At 39.1% G+C, this 19,170-nt stretch overlaps 1 long non-coding RNA gene across 1 annotated transcript; it reads right to left on the reverse strand.

Moving 5' to 3' along the window:
• Positions 1-1,196: 1,196 nt before the first annotated feature.
• LOC145775868 (uncharacterized) lies at positions 1,197-6,862 on the reverse strand. Its single transcript, XR_014290178.1, has 2 exons — positions 6,715-6,862; positions 1,197-2,212 (listed from the first exon to the last, which is right to left on the reverse strand). It is a non-coding gene; the product is annotated as an uncharacterized LOC145775868 (long non-coding RNA).
• Between the last annotated feature and the right edge of the window lie 12,308 nt (positions 6,863-19,170).

Genomic DNA, 19,170 nt, shown 5'->3' on the forward strand with positions numbered 1-19,170 from the left:
AAGGGTTTTCAAAATTTCTTTGCTAGGTGAAAATCACCAAAAGCACAAACCAAAAGTTTAGCTTCTTGTGGATGCGGTGGCCGGTGCTTGTGAAAAATAAACAAATAGAATAATTGCAACCTTCGTAACAAAAGTTTTACATTTAAGAATAGATCGTTATGCTACGTCGAGTGTTCGATCAAACTATCCTCACTTTGTTTTTCTGTTTTTTTACATAGTTTCGTATATCACGGCTCAACACAGATACCAGACTGATGTTTACTGGAGTGAGGTAGTGACAGAGAGGAGTGAGGATGCTACAAATTATTTAGTCCGGCTGCATGAGTTTGCTACGGAATATTGCGTCCGGCCACTTGAGATCTCTAGAGAATATTATATCCGTGTAGGGTTATTTGTGATAAAATGGCAACCTTCGTGAAATGTCAACATCTGACCGACTTGGACTAACATCTTTCTGAGAAGATGACAATGACATACACAACTAGACTTTGTTACAGTTTATTGCTTCAATAACAATAAGTGCGTTTTGTTGAAAACATGTGAAGCGGTTAAATTGCTATATAAAAATAACGGACCACGTGTGTTCATTCCACCTACAAATTAATTCATCTAACGCCAACTCCGGCTACAATAAATACTCCCAAGATAAGTGATTAGACGTCGCGCCTATTTCAGCCTTGTGCTTGGCATGAATAGGGGTCATCAAACTACGGCCCGGGAGGTTCGTTCCTTTACCTGGGCAAAGAATGTAATATAACCTACCAGCCACCGAATAAAATTTTTATCAAAAGTTAACGTGTCAAATTCTAGTTTATACTGACGGCGCAAAAAGAAGGATTCTAAGCATAGAATGCTGATGGAAGTCCAGTTTTGGGGCTATAGTTGATAATAAAGAATTTTGCGAATTATTTGACCACTAATCTCAAAAACTGGATCTCCATCAGCATCATACCCCGCTTGGAATCCTTCTTTTTGTGCCGTCAGTGTAAGCTGGCGCTGGAGGACACCAACTCAAAACTGGCTCAAAATTTTAACGTTTGCACAAGCTAAAGTAAAAAAACAAAGATTTTAGGTAGAAATGGTATTTATTTTGTGAAATTTTGTGTTAAAATAAAACGAAACCAAACGAAATCAACCGGCCAAAAACCCGCCACTGCTAAACTTTTCAGCAATTCCGAAAAAAAACAAGCTTGTGATAAAACAATCAACTTTTATTCCACATCCCATTCGCCTGCAACGACCGATTGTGTCAGTTGTTAAATACAGCGCTGAACAAATCATACCCACATTGTTGAACCACCAGTACAGTTTGCAGACTATACAGAACAAAATAGTTATCCGGCCTGCGAGCATCTCATCTGAGCTACTTGGCCCTTTTTCAGAAAAGTTTGGTGACTTCCGGATATGGCCTTCTTTCCCTTGATCCTATGTCTTGCATAGCAACACCTCGCGGAATAAAATTCCAACCAATTCCCAACATCTTCTCACCAGAGACTTTTGGATAAAAGTTTAAGTGTCTATGACGTGATCAGAGCAACCGCCCGTCATTTCTCCTCAACAATAGTGACGTGACAAATAAATATTTCAAAAATATTTGAATGACAATAAAGCTGCGACGCGATGGTGTGAAAGGATTTCACGTTTCTACATTCAAATTCAAGCTCCTTCATTGTTGCGCACAATTGCCTTTGTGTTGATTGTTCTGTGGGAATAGTGATGTCACACACTCGTGAATGAAAATAGAAACCAATTCTTGATACTAATAAAAATTCCTTTTGACTTTTGTTGTTTCAAGCATCGGTGGCGATATTTTGTCGATGAGGAACCACAGCGTCGCCATTACCAACGAGCAGTTAACAAACACAAGATGCTTTTCATGGTTATTGCCAAAAAATCGAATATAACAATGAAAATAAAGTTTAAAACAAAACAAAGGAACTACAGTAATGCTTTCCAATAAAAGTCATATTATCTCAAAACGATAAAAGCAACTGAATATTGCTCCAACATAATAAAAATTGTTTGATAAAACAAAGTACGATTCGGTCCCACGTGGATTATTGAAAGGTTGCCCAGGCAATGGTGGCCATGATGGAGGTGAGTACAAACGCAGGGGATGTCAAACTACTCCCTCCAGTGGTGGTTTCTATTGAAGTGGTCGCTATGGTGGATTCTTCTCCAGAGCCATCCTGGGCTTTAGTCGCGGTAACTCCTGCAAATAAACAAGCCACAAATGACGCTTTTTGACAGAACTGGTTGTCGGGGTGCGACCCAGTGTTTGGAAGTTATTTTGTTGGGTCGCCAAGCATTTGTAGACAATCATTTTTTTTACACTGAACGCGTTTGAATTATTAACTGCTTGTGTTAAAAGTTGGGTCGTTTATGAGCGAATTTTTCACTTTTATTTTTCACTCTGGCCTAAACCTGGTGTACAACGATGACTGGCGACCAATTGTAGAACTGAACATGCGAAATGTTCTTCTGCAACTTTGAGGAGGGAAAGTGATGGACTTAAAGTGCTGCCATCTTCTATGGTCTATATAGCCTACTTCGTTTAGTCAGAGGGCTTTTGAGCAGTGGCGGCTGGTGAGTTCTAGAAAAGTGGGTGATGCCTATCAGCAAAGCCCGCCGCCTGTTCGCCTAAGGTAAATACAACAGCGGGGGGTCTGGGAGGCCTCCCCCAGAAGTTTTTAAAAAATTACATTTGATTTTGTGCATTCTGAGAATTATTTTCAGCTCTAAATTGTGATAAAGTTTGAGATAAAACTTGGCTTATTTAAAAGTTTTGCAAATGTGTAATATTTTGAAAGGGAGGATCAACAAACATAAGTGAATAACTCGTTTTAAATGATAAAAGAGAAAACGCTTGTTTTTCTTCATTATCTATTCCACAAAACAATCTTTCGTGGCCTATGTCACTTTACATTTTGGATGTAGATACGTTGCTTATTGCATGAAATATTATTAAATTCAAGAAGTTTTCTCCAAGGATGGGAAGTAGACCTATCCTAAAAAGTATCAGTTTTCTAGTGCCACCTTATTTGCGTTCTTCTGTTACTAAGACTACCGTAATACTAATCAGCGAAAATGTGAACTACTAATTGGCTTATTTCCTAACAATTCAATTTTACAACGTAGGCTAACACCAGTGTTGTACGCGTCATTGAAATAATTTGACGGCGTCAGCGTCAGCGCGAATTGCCTAAAAACTTTACGGCGTAAAGGACTGCGTAAGCTCTTACAGAAATTGACGGCGTCAGCGTCAGCGCTATTTTTTGCCAGCGTCTCATAAAACGGAAATATTTCAACCAAGTTCAGGCTAACAATAGCTATAAATAAAGAGCAGGTATTATGTTTTGAGACTGTATTGTAATTAGCTGCTCAGCCTATTAGTTATCTCCTTGCAGAAAAACAAGCATTTCAAAACGTTTGTCTGACAACCTGCTGCGTTTGAGACGCATATTCAGGGGCGCCGGAGCGATTTTTGACTGGATGGGCAGGAGTATGAAAAAAGGGCACTTTTGTTGCTGAAAGGCCAATTTTTTTTGTAAGTTTTAAAATAAGATATAGCGATAATGCTCATCTATCAGCTCATTATCGAGTAATGATACAAGTGTCCGCTATACAAAGAACAATGGCACGGAAGGGCATCATGCTATTTTATAATGATGTAATATAACTTACTGTGATGGAGAATTTTGGGTAGTGAATATTATTTTGACTTGAGGCAAAAATAGAATATTGTAATTAGGCTAAAAGCGAATAGCATAAATTTTTATATTGCAAAGTGTGCAGTAGCTTACATGACCTTAAAATGGCACCATTGCCCCCTCTTCCCTCCCCATCCACAGAAATTTTAGGGCGAGGGGGCATTCGCTCCCCCTGCTCACCCCCGCTTCCGGCGCCCCTGCGCATATTGTCATTTCCAAGTGAAAACATGCCTTCCACAGCAGCGCTGGTTGGTATTGGTGTGTTGTATTTCAAAAACAAGTTTAAAACGTTTAGTCGGAAAGGTATCACTGTTCCAAGCGTGCTGTGATAGTTTAGCATGTATACATCTTTTAACGAGGTCCACTGCACCAACATCGCTCTTTTCAGGGGCATAGAGCTCTTGAAATAAAGTATATTCAACGTCCGCGATGCCATTCATGGATTTTTCGCTTTCTGTCTCTGATCCCTCGTTCTCAATACATGGGTGATCACCATTTGGCGAACTTCTTCCGCATGTATTCTAGGGAGCCATTCCAACCAACGCAAAAGCCGGTAATTCGGATGAGTCGCGCTGGCCAGAATAGCCTGCATTGTGAAACGAGATTTTCCATGAAAACAAAAAATGACGCTTAGCGCTTGACGCTTAAAATCGGCAAAATAGTTGGCGGCGCTATCACTTCCGTCAAATGAAAAATAAATTGACGGCGCTAGCCTCAGCGTCAACAAAAAGTTGACGCCGTCAAATGACGCCGTCAAATTGACGGCGTCAAAGTACAACACTGGCTAACACTCGCGTTCTACTTGGGATAGCAACTTGCTCAAATGTGCTGTCTGACCACAGCACAACCTTTTGCTATTCGTTTGTTTTGGCAATGCACTTGCGCTCTTGGACGTCACAATCGGGTGTCTTTTTTTTATTGTAACCTTATGCAAAATATTTCCTTGCACACGCAGGGTTTCCAAATATATTTTACACTTATAACAGTAGCCTAAGCAAGTCTGCGAACAGAGAACATAAAATACATTTTGGGCAGAAGAAACGCTAAGATATTTGGGAAACTTTTTGTGAAAACTTTTGAGGAAGTGCTGCAGCACCGCAGCACACACTAGCGAGCCGCCCCTGATTTTGAGACGATAATGTCGTAGTCATTGTACTTGCAACCGAGTGATCAGATGCATTTGAACGCTTAGTTGTCATTTCCTGTCTAAACACAGGTCACTCAGCTGAGAACAAGGCAATTGGCTAATATCAAATCTCGTGGGGCATCTTTCGCGCAGAATTACAAACAATACAAGTTTGAAGTTGTAAAGAATGTGCTCAAATATTATATAAATTAAATAGCAACAATTTTCGAACTTTTTTCACATCAAAAGATTCAAGATGGTTTCAACCACAGGCCATTAGAGGCCACAGTGGGTTATTGATCTGTCGACTGTGAATCCATTTTCCCTGATTAATTCTAAAATCAATGGAAAATGAGCGTCATCCGCAATAACACGCACACGTCATCGCGTTAACATTTTCGATCCATGTTTCAATGACGTCACTAAACCGTCACGCAGTGTAAGATCGCGGTATCATACTGAAGCAGGGTATGCCCGTCTCGGGTACCGGGACAATGTTGGTAGATATTATAGGTGGGTTAGGTTGATTCGTTGGTTTGTGCTTCAATAAAGAAGTAATCTTGGTGCTAAAATTTAAATCGTCAGATTGGTGCTTTTATTAATGACGCGTGTCCATCTTGTTTTATGACGTCATTCACGTATTTATTGTCAAACAAAGGTACTGAGAAGCACTGATATAGTCTACCGCTAGGTAACACTCTCAAGCCAAGACTTGTAAGCATAAAATTGTCTTTCCAAGTAAAATGCGCTTCTCGTTTGGAAAGCAATGTCAGTGTTTATATTCGGAATATGAACAATCTGATTGTTATCGTTCCACCTCTACAATTACGCTGATGCTACGTTTAGAGTAAAGATCATTTTCCGATTAATAAAGTGAGAGATGTTCGGTAGAGAGTTTGTCTTGTTGAACCATAGGCATACGAAGCCGAGCAACGTTATCAAGTTTAACATATTCAAGTTTATTATATTTACAGAAACACAAAACTACGCAACAATTAAATATCGAACGTTTTCGACATCACACGATGTCTTCTTCAGGAATAACATATATACAATTTTACTACATCTGAATAAAATACAATGGTTATTATAACTATAAACAGGAAAAAACAAAAACTGCACAGTAGGCTACTTCTGACTAGCTCCAACTCAACGATATAGGCTCTCAGAGAACCAAATTTAACTGCATCAAAAGCGAGGTTTTAATTATTTCCGTTGTTGCAACAGCTAAGACCTTTTAGCGACAGGGCTCATTTTTAATTTTGTATCAGATTTACAATGTCACCACATTATTACCCGACTTATCCTCACTGCGTTATGCAAGAAAAAACACAAACGGTACCGTTTTTTTTTATATAATCTTCGGTTTGATCCGACCTGGAATCGATTTCAGATCTACCAGCACCGCCGAACGAGAAACGAACCGTTTCACCAAACGCGAAACCACTGAGCTGGTGGACTTACGATCATTGTTGCGTAATTTAAAGACGTGTCATTCAGTCATTGGTCGGTGCTAATTCAAAAAGCCCTGGGAACGTATCTGGATTCTCGTTGCTTGAACGAGAATTTATTGCCTGAATGACACTTCAATAAATTGATGCAGCTAGAACTGCAATGCACTGCGACTTTACTTAGCTAATTATAGGATTTTTTAAAACAAGGTACGTAAAGTTTATATAAACAGCCCTGGCAGTTGGTGGACAAGGTCTAAACATTTAACACCAAACATTTAATCTCAGAAGCCGATACCTAAAGGACACAAACGACAATTTGCAATACTGGTGCACCAAACAAATTCGCGACTCTCAAAAGCAATGACTTCAATCGATTGCGATTCTATAACATTATGACGTAACAGAAATGTTGGATGACACTCACCGACCAAGATGATCATGATTAGGACGATTGAAGATAATTTTTCCATTTTCTTAATCAACTTCTGCAACTCTGAAAGTCAACAATTGAAACGATTTCCAGCCTGTTTTCTTGCGATGTGTCACATTTGCGCGGGAGGCGCGCTATTTGTAGTCCTTTTTTCTAACTTTTACGTGACGTCTCAGATAGCTTTCAAGAATAACCAAGTTGAATAAATTAAATTTTAACAAAGTTTAGACTGAGCTGAGGCGTAGAAAGGAGAACGGCCTCTCTCTTATTCGGAAATCGTTAGGAATCTGCAAACTTTTCTTGCGGGGATGGAAAGGGTGAACCATGAACTTCTAAATAGTAGAATCTGTTTGTTTGGCCTACTGTTTGGCCTACTGTTGCCCACTGCGTTTCCAGTCCAGATGCTACTATTTAGAAGTCCATGGGTGAACTCTTTACGTCGATTCTCATAAAGAAGCCAGGAGCGGGAGCGATTACAACAAACACAACGATGTGTAGGTTTACATAAATTCGACCTTGCAAATATACTGCGAACAAAGTTAATCTTCTGTGTTTTAAGAAGGCCAATCGGCCCAATAGCACCGAACCAGGATCCGCCTCAAAAAGCCATTGATGTTTATAGACCTAAGGCAAAAACATTTTTGTCACATTCAACTCGACAAATTTTTTTGCACGGAATTTCTGGGGTTGTGTAAACTGTAAAGGAATGTGATTAAGTGCCCCATGTATCTGCTGCTAGAATAATGGAACAATAATGGAAGGAAGGAGTTGTGGTTACAAATTTTAAAGTCGCCTTTTTCGATCGTTGTAGCAACAAACGATGATTTGCTTTCGGCGCGTCGCACTGATTGGACAAAGGTCACGTGTTCATTTTATTGTTTCGGCCAACAACAGAAAAAGTAAAACATGAAGCCCCCACAAGCATTGAGTGAAAAGTGAGGTTTGATCGATTTGTTGGTTGCGCTTCCATTGCCTCTCTTCTTAACCAGCTCAGTGGCCGAGTGGTTACGCCTTCGGCTCTGGTGCTGGTAGATCTGAGATCGATTCCAGGTCGGGTCAAACCGAAGACTTTAATAACGGTACCGATTGTGTTCTATCCTGCATAGCGCAGTGAGAATGAGTCGGGTAATAATGTCATAACATCGTAAAACCTGATATAAAAAATTAAATATGAGCCCTGTCGCTAAAAGACCTCAGCTGTTGTAGAGTGACAATAAATAAAACCATAACATTATTATTATTATAGCCTCTCTTCGATTCCATTGATGACGTATTCGATTGATATCAACGTCGATTTCATATCAAGCGGCAATTCATCGTCAGTGGGTTCATCCTTGCCTAGTTCGTGTTTGAAATTATATCATCGTCAGTTCAGTGGATAGAACCGCGCTCTGCGCACGAACACGTCGCGATGTGGATTCCCGATTCCAATTTAAGATTTTTGCTTGGCACAAGAACAAATCTAATGGTTTGAAACATTCTAGAAGAGACCACTTGTTATATCACAAAGTGTTCTTAGAACACATACGTCATTATGTGGTTAGACTCACCCGTCATAAATAATTAAAAGGTGCAAACGGCTGTTCAGTTGCCATGGCATGGAATCCTCATAAGATGGGTGGAGAGGTTTTTCACAAGTTAATTTAATGAGAGAACTGCTGCGACTGTTTCATTAAAACGTTCTACGAATATGTTTGCCCTTCAGAAACAAGCCAAACGCTAAACCAAAGTGTTTTTCAGCTCTTTTTTCCCACTGTTCAAAATTCACTTATTTTTGTACAAAATATTTTCCGAGACCCAATTTCTCTTGGTGTCCTTGTGACTTCCTTTCAACTGAATTAAGGCTTTGTGCTCCAAATGACACCCCTCCGCCAATTTAGGGGGTGGCTATTAGTTTAAGACCCACCGGCGTTGTGTAGACTGTTTTGTAATTGAACAATTAAAAATGTTTTTAAGGTTTAACCCTTTCATTCCCACATTTAGATAACTGTACATGAAAATTTTGAAACTTTGTTTCTGTTTTAGTTTTCCATGAAATAGCTCATTGAACCAAAATTTTTTTTATTATTTTGTTTATTTATGAAATTGCGAGACGTTGCCATTTGGCAACATTGGGAATTCCGGATGCCATATAAACAGCTGAAGGTCCATTAGCTTTTCATTGTAGCAGTGATACTTTACTTGCTATATCACTTGTTAACAAAATTGAGTGTCATCTTTATCACATAAACAAGAAGTCAGTTGATAAACGTTTTCAAGTACATATCTTGTATTTGCGATATGAAAACTCGCATCCGAATCATCAGAAAAAGTGGATATTATAATCCAGTATCCACATTATTTTACGTGAAATTTGACACATTTGAAAATTTTGACAATTCCCATCTGGCAGTAATATTACATTCACGGCAGCATCAATATCGTACTGTGGATAGGAAGCCATTTATACCATTTTAATTTATTGTAGGCTATATTAGTCACTACCGAACAAAAAGAAAAAATTAGCTGATAGCAAGTACTTTTGAGTTATTTTTTACACCTGATCCCTGCTACAATAGCAATTTCAAAGCACATATTCAGTTTGACTTCCATTAGAAATTCTAACTCAATTTCCCATAGTTGCCAAATGGCAACATGGATTTTCAAGAAATTCTAAACAGTTCAATTGTTTACGGACAAACTTGAGTATCTGACTACAGCTGTATTAGAGTTCTATTTTTCACTTACAATTCAAAAAACAGCTTTATTTACTGTTGCAATGATTTTACTACCACTAGCCTACAAAGCACTTTCAACCATCGTTCAGTTGCTTCAAAGCGGTAACATATAAACCGCCAATACGCCACGATCCTGATCAGTCAAGCGAAACAAAACCGCAACATGCTGTGGGAGTTGATACGTTTTATCACATATCTTCCCAGTGAAGCCATCTGGCAACAGATTACCTTTTAAAATAGCGGTTAAATTTCAATGTTGCCAAACGGCATCCGTGGGAATGAAAGGGTTAATTTTCCAAAAAATCGCTGCCCTTCAGCAACAACCAACATTTCTTTCCTAAAACAAACAATTAATTTCAAAAAATACTAAACATGTTTTGCGGAGGCCAGAAACTCTAAGTTAGTTGTTTGTGGCGATACAGCCTAATTTGCTAATCGCTATGAGATAAAACAATCGAAAAAAACAGACAATTCGAACATCGTTTGCTTTTGTTTGTGGATTACACTTTAACCGATGGGCTCTGTCCAAACATGTGCAAAGTTAATCAATGCGACGTTTGCTCGATTGGGCGGGAGCTTGAACAAAGCGTGATGAACAAATAAAGAACAACAAAGCCTTCTCCAACCTGATAAGGTGAGAATTGAAGAAGCGCTTTTTTACTGATTGATGATAAGGTGATCAAATTTGTACAATACAAAGAATGCTACTTCCACGGCGACGGTCTTGTATCCATGTAAATGAAGCGAACCTTTTGTTGAGATCCAAACCATTCCATCCCATTCAAATATTTTATTTCCAAGAAATTTGTTTAAATTTTTTTTTGTCATCTTAAGTTGTTCTGAAGGTACTGCGAACTTGCGATCGAGCCAACTTTTTAACAAACCTGTGCCGGTTCCAAGAACCTTTAAACGTTTGCATCGAGTCGCTTTTACCTTTTCTGGACCTCTGTTATGTTGACAGCTTTTATAAGTTGCTATGAGACCGCAGCGGATGACGTGAAAGCAATGAGATGCGAACAGTGACGTGGGCCTCCAATGACAGCTTTTAATTGTGATGTCACCACAATGCAAACGCGATCTTTCAACAAATTGTAACAAAATTCTTAAATAATGAAATCTATATTTTCTTATTTCAAATTCGATGTAAGCTAAAAATTGTACCCACTGCAAACCACGTGATGCAATGGAACGATTTTAATTCGTCATTTCAACGATCTGTCATTCGTTCCTATGACAACCAACATTGTTGCTCCTCTAGCAGATTGTTCACCGCTTCAAGTGGGAAACCAGTTCATCCTCCAAGAGTCGAGGAAGTTTATATCTGAGAGCAATCAACTTCAGTCTGAGAAGTATCTGAATCACAACCGTGGTAACAATGGGTGGAAATTATTTGATCTTGCAGCACAAATAGAAAATTATTAAATGCTGAATTCAATAGTTTTCTGTACCACAAAATGGCGACACGTTGATCGATGAGGCACGTTGACACTTCAGCATCTCAGTGATTCAGTTTTTGCGAAACGTTTTCAAAGTTTCCCAAACTCTAAACTCTTTGACGAGCCGTCGCGTAGCATTGGTTGCCAAGCAACGCAAAATCACTCACAAACTAACCAGTTTGGAAACTCCCCTAATGTTGACTTGTTCACTCAACGGAAACAAACAAACGCAAAGAACTATCCGCGATTAGTGATTCACGTCAAAGTGACGTCAAATGTTGCAATTGTTTCGCAGAGGTCAGTGCGAGCACGAACGCTGTGGGAAAGGACCAGCTGTTAATGAAGTTTTAATTTTCATTGTTTTATTTACAATGTGGTTTCAAAAATAACTTGAAGAGAAGTTTGAAGAGAAGCCAGTTTCATTTTAAAGTTATTCTTATTCCAAATGTTCATTTGTCAAAATTTCTCGTTAACGACGACGACGTTTGTGGCTGTTTTCTTTGTTCTGACAGCCAATTGTTGCCTCATAGTGATCACTCGCCACCACGCTCGTGGTTGAAAAGAGTAGAAGACGATACAGCTCACCGACGCTTCACCATCGAAACGATTGTGACAACACAGATTTGCTTGATCAGCTTTCAATTTACAAATTGTCATTGATGCCCCAATGTTTATCACAACAGTTAGAATTTAGTTTGATTGAGCAAAATTGTGACAAATAATAATTTCCAATGACGTCAAAGACAAAGCTGATTGTTTGTATTACCACCCATGTCCTTACGTGGCTACTACATCATAACAGATATTGTTTTGCACCAGCAACAAACTTGCGGGGGGAAGCTGCCAACAAAAGTTAGAAGTGGCCTGACATGTAACATTAAAAATATAAAGATTATGGATAAAACTTATTTTTGAATATGAAATCAATCTTGTAACAGACTTTGCAAGAGCAATAAGACGAGATTATTGAGATATTCGATGACAATGTTCCTGGCGGTAGCGAATTAATAAAAAGTTTTGTGGTTCAACAAAGCAAAAATGAAAATCCCATAAGATATGACAATATCAATCTTGTTTTGGGTAGCTACATGACGTGGCAACATGACATAGCTACATGACGTAGCTACATGACATACATGACGTGGCTACATGGCGTAGCTACATGACATAGCTACATGACATAGCTACATGACATAGCTACATGACATAGCTACATGGCGTAGCTACATGACATAGCCACATGACGTAGCTACATGACATAGCTACATGGTGTAGCTATTTGACGTAGCTTTTTGTATACAAAATGTGTTTGCAACTTATTTTTGTTTGAGCGCAATGAACAAAAATATTTGTTTCTGCTTTTTATGGTTTTGACGTGTTGGTTGCATCTCGAGAATCAGTCAGCAGTGTCTCCTATATAATACAAGTAGTGTCTCCCATCAGTGCCGGTCTTAGGGCATTTCGGGCCCTGTGCGGAATATGCTTTGCGGGCCCCAATGACAATGATCCAATTTAGTAGCGTATCTAGATAGGCTACTTTGAAAGGGGAGAGGCGGTGGTGGCGGCGGCGTGATCGCTGAAGGCGACAACCAGCGGCGGGGGGTCTGGGGGGCCTCCCCTGGAAAATTTTGAAAAATTACTTTGAATTTGGGGCATTCTGAGAGCATGTTCAACAAAAATTTAGGTATGATTATTACTGCAAAATGGTGCTGTCCGGTGGCATAGCAAAAGGATAAGATCATGCTTTCTTTGGCATTTTTCGGAAATAAAGCTATGTCTCTATGTTGAGTCTGGATGCAACCTATTTCGTCCCCTGAAAAATTTGTACCCTGAAATCGTGTAACAAAATCAAATTTCGACCTATTTCGTCCCCTGAAAAGATCGAGAAATTTTGAAATGTTTGCGGCAACTCCGATCAGCGAATTCCGCTATGTTGTGTTATTTTTTTCGATCTTTTCAGGGTACGAAATGTTCAGGGGACGAAATAGGTTGAATTCGTTGAGTCTTTATGTTTTCTTGTTGCTAATTCCTTTGTTGAATTAACTTGTTGAATTTTTTCATTGAAAATGACAAAATTACTGCATTTTCTGAGTAAATTGCGGGCCCCCTAATTTGCGGGCCCTGTGCGATCGCACGGTTTGCACACCCCAAAGACCGGCACTGCTCCCATATGATACAAGCAGTGTCTCCCATATAATACAAGCAGTGTCTCCCATATGATACAAGCGGTGTCTCCCATATGATACAAGCAGTGTCTCCCATATGATACAAGTAGTGTCTCCCATATAATACAAGTAGTGTCTCCCATATAATACAAGTAGTGTCTCCCATATAATACAAGTAGTGTCTCCCATATAATACAAGTAGTGTCTCCCATATTCAAAATATGTCTATTAATTTATAAAGTTTTCCATGGTTTTGCTCCGAACTATCTGGACACTTTGCTTGTTCATTATAAACCTGCCAGAACTTTGCGTTCTCAGCATCAATTGCTCTTGTGCAACCCTTCATGTAAGACACAATATGGAAATCGTACCTTCCCAGTTGTTGCTGCCAGTTGCTGGAACTGTTTGCCTATTTGTGTGAAAGAAGCTGAAAATTTAAATGAATTCAAAGCTCGCTTGAAAACGTTCTACTTCAATGAACATTATGACTGAATGTACCGTATTAATTATCACCATTGTCATGTACAGCGCCCAGGAGCATAGTTTGACTGTGGATGTGGCGCTATATAAATATTGTTATTATTATTATTATTATTATATGACACAAGCAGTGTCTCCCATATGATACAAGTAGTGTCTCCCATATGATACAAGTAGTGTCTCCCATATAATACAAGCAGTGTCTCCCACATGATACAAGTAGTGTCTCCCATATAATACAAGCAGTGTCTCCCATATGATACAAGTAGTGTCTCCCATATGATACAAGTAGTGTCTCCCATATAATACAAGCAGTGTCTCCCATATAATACAAGCAGTGTCTCCCATATAATACAATTAGTGTCTCCCATATAATACAAGCAGTGTCTCCCATATAACACAAGCAGTGTCTCCCATATAATACAAGCAGTGTCTCCCATATAATACAAGTAGTGTCTCCCATATGATACAAGTAGTGTCTCCCACATGATACAAGTAGTGTCTCCCATATGATACAAGTAGTGTCTCCCATATAATACAAGTAGTGTCTCCCATATGATACAAGTAGTGTCTCCCATATAATACAAGTAGTGTCTCCCATATAATACAAGCAGTGTCTCCCATATAATACAAGTAGTGTCTCCCATATAATACAAGTAGTGTCTCCCATATAATACAAGCAGTGTCTCCCATATAATACAAGCAGTGTCTCCCATATGATACAAGTAGTGTCTCCCATATAATACAAGCAGTGTCTCCCATATAATACAAGTAGTGTCTCCCATATCATACAAGCAGTGTCTCCCATATGATACAAGCAGTGTCTCCCATATGATACAAGCAGTGTCTCCCATATAATACAAGTAGTGTCTCCCATAAGATACAAGCAGTGTCTCCCATATAATACAAGCAGTGTCTCCCATATAATACAAGCAGTGTCTCCCATATAATACAAGTAGTGTCTCCCATATAATACAAGCAGTGTCTCCCATATAATACAAGTAGTGTCTCCCATATGATACAAGTAGTGTCTCCCATATAATACAAGCAGTGTCTCCCATATAATACAAGCAGTGTCTCCCATATAATACAATTAGTGTCTCCCATATAATACAAGTAGTGTCTCCCATATAATACAAGCAGTGTCTCCCATATAATACAAGTAGTGTCTCCCATATAATACAAGTAGTGTTTCCCATATGATACAAGTAGTGTCTCCCATATGATACAAGTAGTGTCTCCCATATCATACAAGCAGTGTCTCCCATATGATACAAGTAGTGTTTCCCATATAATACAAGTAGTGCCTCCCATATAATACAAGTAGTGTCTCCCATATAATACAAGTAGTGTCTCCCATATAATACAAGCAGTGTCTCCCATATAATACAAGCAGTGTCTCCCATATGATACAAGTAGTGTCTCCCATATAATACAAGCAGTGTCTCCCATATAATACAAGTAGTGTCTCCCATATAATACAATTAGTGTCTCCCATATAATACAAGCAGTGTCTCCCATATAATACAAGCAGTGTCTCCCATATAATACAAGCAGTGTCTCCCATATAATACAAGTAGTGTCTCCCATATAATACAAGTAGTGTTTCCCATATGATACAAGTAGTGTCTCCCATATGATACAAGTAGTGTCTCCCATATCATACAAGCAGTGTCTCCCATATGATACAAGCAGTGTCTCCCATATAATACAAGTAGTGTCTCCCATATGATACAAGCAGTGTCTCCCATATAATACAAGCAGTGTCTCCCATATAATACAAGTAGTGTCTCCCATATAATACAAGCAGTGTCTCCTATATAATACAAGTAGTGTCTCCCATATAATACAAGTAGTGTCTCCCATATAATACAAGTAGTGTCTCCCATATAATACAAGCAGTGTCTCCCATATGATACAAGTAGTGTCTCCCATATGATACAAGTAGTGTCTCCCATATGATACAAGTAGTGTCTCCCATATCATACAAGTAGTGTCTCCCATATAATACAAGTAGTGTCTCCCATATGATACAAGCAGTGTCTCCCATATAATACAAGTAGTGTCTCCCATATGATACAAGTAGTGCCTCCCATATCATACAAGTAGTGTCTCCCATATAATACAAGTAGTGTCTCCCATTTGATACAAGTAGTGTCTCCCATATAATACAAGTAGTGTCTCCCATATGATACAAGTAGTGTCTCCCATATAATACAAGTAGTGTCTCCCATATAATACAAGCAGTGTCTCCCATATGATACAAGTAGTGTCTCCCATATCATACAAGCATTGTCTCCCATGTGATACAAGTAGTGTCTCCCATATGATACAAGCAGTGTCTCCCATATGATACAAGTAGTGTCTCCCATATGATACAAGCAGTGTCTCCCATATGATACAAGTAGTGTCTCCCATATGATACAAGCAGTGTCTCCCATATCATACAAGTAGTGTCTCCCATATAATACAAGCAGTGTCTCCCATATAATACAAGTAGTGTCTCCCATATAATACAAGCAGTGTCTCCCATATGATACAAGTAGTGTCTCCCATATAATGCAAGTAGTGTCTCCCATATGATACAAGTAGTGTCTCCCATATGATACAAGTAGTGTCTCCTATATAATACAAGTAATGTCTCCCATATAATACAAGTAGTGTCTCCCATATGATACAAGTAGTGTCTCCCATATGATACAAGTAGTGTCTCCCATATAATACAAGTAGTGTCTCCCATATGATACAAGTAGTGTCTCCCATATAATACAAGTAGTGTCTCCCATATAATACAAGCAGTGTCTCCCATATCATACAAGTAGTGTCTTCCATATAATACAAGTAGTGTCTCCCATATGATACAAGTAGTGTCTCCCATATAATACAAGCAGTGTCTCCCATATAATACAAGTAGTGTCTCCCATATAATACAAGTAGTGTCTCCTATATAGCACAAGGGGTAGGTCCACTTCACCTCATTTTTCTATCAGTTCAGTTCGTTTTTATTTTTAACCATCACAACGAAAACTCCATTATCTCCCCACTAGTGAAGCGATTGGTTCATGAGTTACCTGAGTGACAGAGAACGAAGAGTGGTTTTCAATGGCACACTATCTTCTAATGTTAACAAGATACGTTTGGGTGGGTGTCCAACGTTTTTTTCGTAAACAGTTGTTCGTAAAATAATTGTTCGTAAACAATTGTTCGTAAAATTAATTTTTCGTAACACAATTCTTCGTAAAGCATTTCTTCGTGCATGCAATTGACCGTAATACTATTTGTTCGTAAAACAGTTACAATTCTTTACGAACAATTAATTAGGGTAGCGTATATGCTAGAGATGTGATATGTGCTAGATGTGAGGTGCTGTAGACGAGTAGACAAAGTGTAGAGTTTCTGATTCAGAATGTCAGCGAAAAAGGGAAGCCAAAACTTTTGTATGGTGGCCAGCTTTATTACAAAGATTATAGTGCACTTAACGCACAAGAGCAAGAAACTACTTATTGGAAATTTAAGCATTTTCAAAGGATATGTCCTGCACGAGTAACAACAGGAGGGCAAGAACTTGTGCTGTGAATATTATTTTGAGCTTTTGATTAACGATTTCAAAGATATTTTCATTGTCGAATATCTCGAAAACTAGAGCCAATTCGAAAAAACTAAGTGCATTTTCGGAATCAGTTGCCTTGAAATACTTTAAAATGACTTTCACCTTTATTTGTGCCAAAATTGTTTTGTTGGCCTGTGTTATAATTAGGCTAAAAGTGAATAGCAGAAATTGTTATCTTGCAAAATGTGCAGTAGCTTACATGACTTTAAAAGGGCACTATTTCCCCCCTGTCCCTCCATGATGCCCTCCCTGCCCCTCGCTTCCGGCGCCCCTGAGTAACAACTGAAAAATTGTTCACAAACAATTGACCTATCATCTGTTCACGAACAATTCACTATACGAACAATTGATGTATACGAAGAAATGATTTACGAAGAATTGTTTTACGAAGAATTCATTTTACGAACAACTGTTTACGAACAATTGTTTTACGAACAACTGTTTACGAACAATTGGTTTACGAACAATTCACCTATAACCGTTTGGGTGCGCCATACAAATGTCATTTACATTTACACCATTACACTGTATCTGCCAATCACATAGCTCATCAACTTCTTATGGCAAAAGCAAAAATTGCATAAACATCGGTCTAAATCCCGGATAAAGAAAATTCAAAATAAACGCAACCCCAGTCTAACATTTCCTTTCTCGATTAATGAACAGAAGAAGGGCATTGAATCACTAAAACAAGGTAAATCGGCTGGATTACATGCAATCCGAACCACTGTCGGATGGCTGCTAAAACTTTACAATAACTGCCTCAGCTCTAACCAAATTTCTAAGCTATAGAGAAAAGCCAAAATTATTGCCTTGTCGAAACCAGGAAAAAACCCAACTGACCCTAAAAGCTTTCGTCTTATATCTTTGCTGTGTCATTTGTTCAAGTTGTTTGAAAGGCTGATATTAAACCGATTGCAACCTCTCATGGAAGATCAACTCATTAATGGTGTCGTTGGCTGCATAGCCAAGTGGTGAGAGCCCGGGAACGGCAATCGAAAGGGCGCTGGTTCGACACTGCTCAAGAGCATGCGGCTGTGTCTTTATAGCAGGACACATAAAGGCATGCCTGAAGGTGGACACGAAGATTGGCTTTCTTGCCTTCCCGTCCACTTAATATAAATCTTCAATCACCGGGTGTAAGCCTGGATACGACAAACAAAAAAACAAAAAAAAAAAACTCATTAATGAACAAGCAGGTTTCCGACCTGGTAAATCATGCACAGGACAACTCCTGAATCAGACTCAGCATATAGAAAATGATTTTGTAGAAGGTTCCGTCACTGGAGCTGTTTTCGTAGATCTATCTGCAGCGTATGACACTGTCAACCATCGTCTTCCATCCCAATTTCAAAGATCCTCAATATCACTGAGAATTTTCAATTCATTAAGCTGATACAATCGTTGCTCAGCAATCGCCGCTTTTATTTTTATTTTTGTGGCAAAAATAGCAGATGGAGACAGCAGAAAAATGATCTGCTACAGGAGAATGTTTTAGCCCCCATCTTGTACAACGTTTATATAAACGACCAACCAATCCATCCTCGTACAAGAAGCTTCCTATACGCTTACGATCTGTGTATGACAACGCAACACAAACACTTCTCTTCCACGGAGAAAGTATTCAGCGATGCCTCTGGACGGGCTGACAACATACTACTCGGACAACCACCTGCGTGCCAACCCCAATAAAACCCAAGTCTGCGCATTCCACCTTAGATCCCTGGATGCATCACGCCAACTAAACATTTCTCGGAATGGAACCAAACTGGCACACTGTACCAATCGCACATACCTCGGTGTCAAACTAGATAGGTCCCTCACATACAAGCTCCATACTGAAAAGTAAGAGCTAAGGTAGCTTCTTGAAATAATATCTTACAAAAACTAGGAAACTGTGATTAGGGCGCTCTTCCGGATACAATACGGTCAACTTCTTTAGCCTTATGCTATTCGGCCGCAGAATATGCCTGCCCAGTTTGGGAACGCTCGGCATATGTCAAGAAAATCGACCCAATATTGAACCAAAGCTGTCGTTTGAT

This window comes from Aplidium turbinatum, chromosome 8 (assembly GCF_918807975.1).
Source record: "Aplidium turbinatum chromosome 8, kaAplTurb1.1, whole genome shotgun sequence".
Classification (NCBI taxonomy): Eukaryota; Metazoa; Chordata; class Ascidiacea; order Aplousobranchia; family Polyclinidae; genus Aplidium; species Aplidium turbinatum.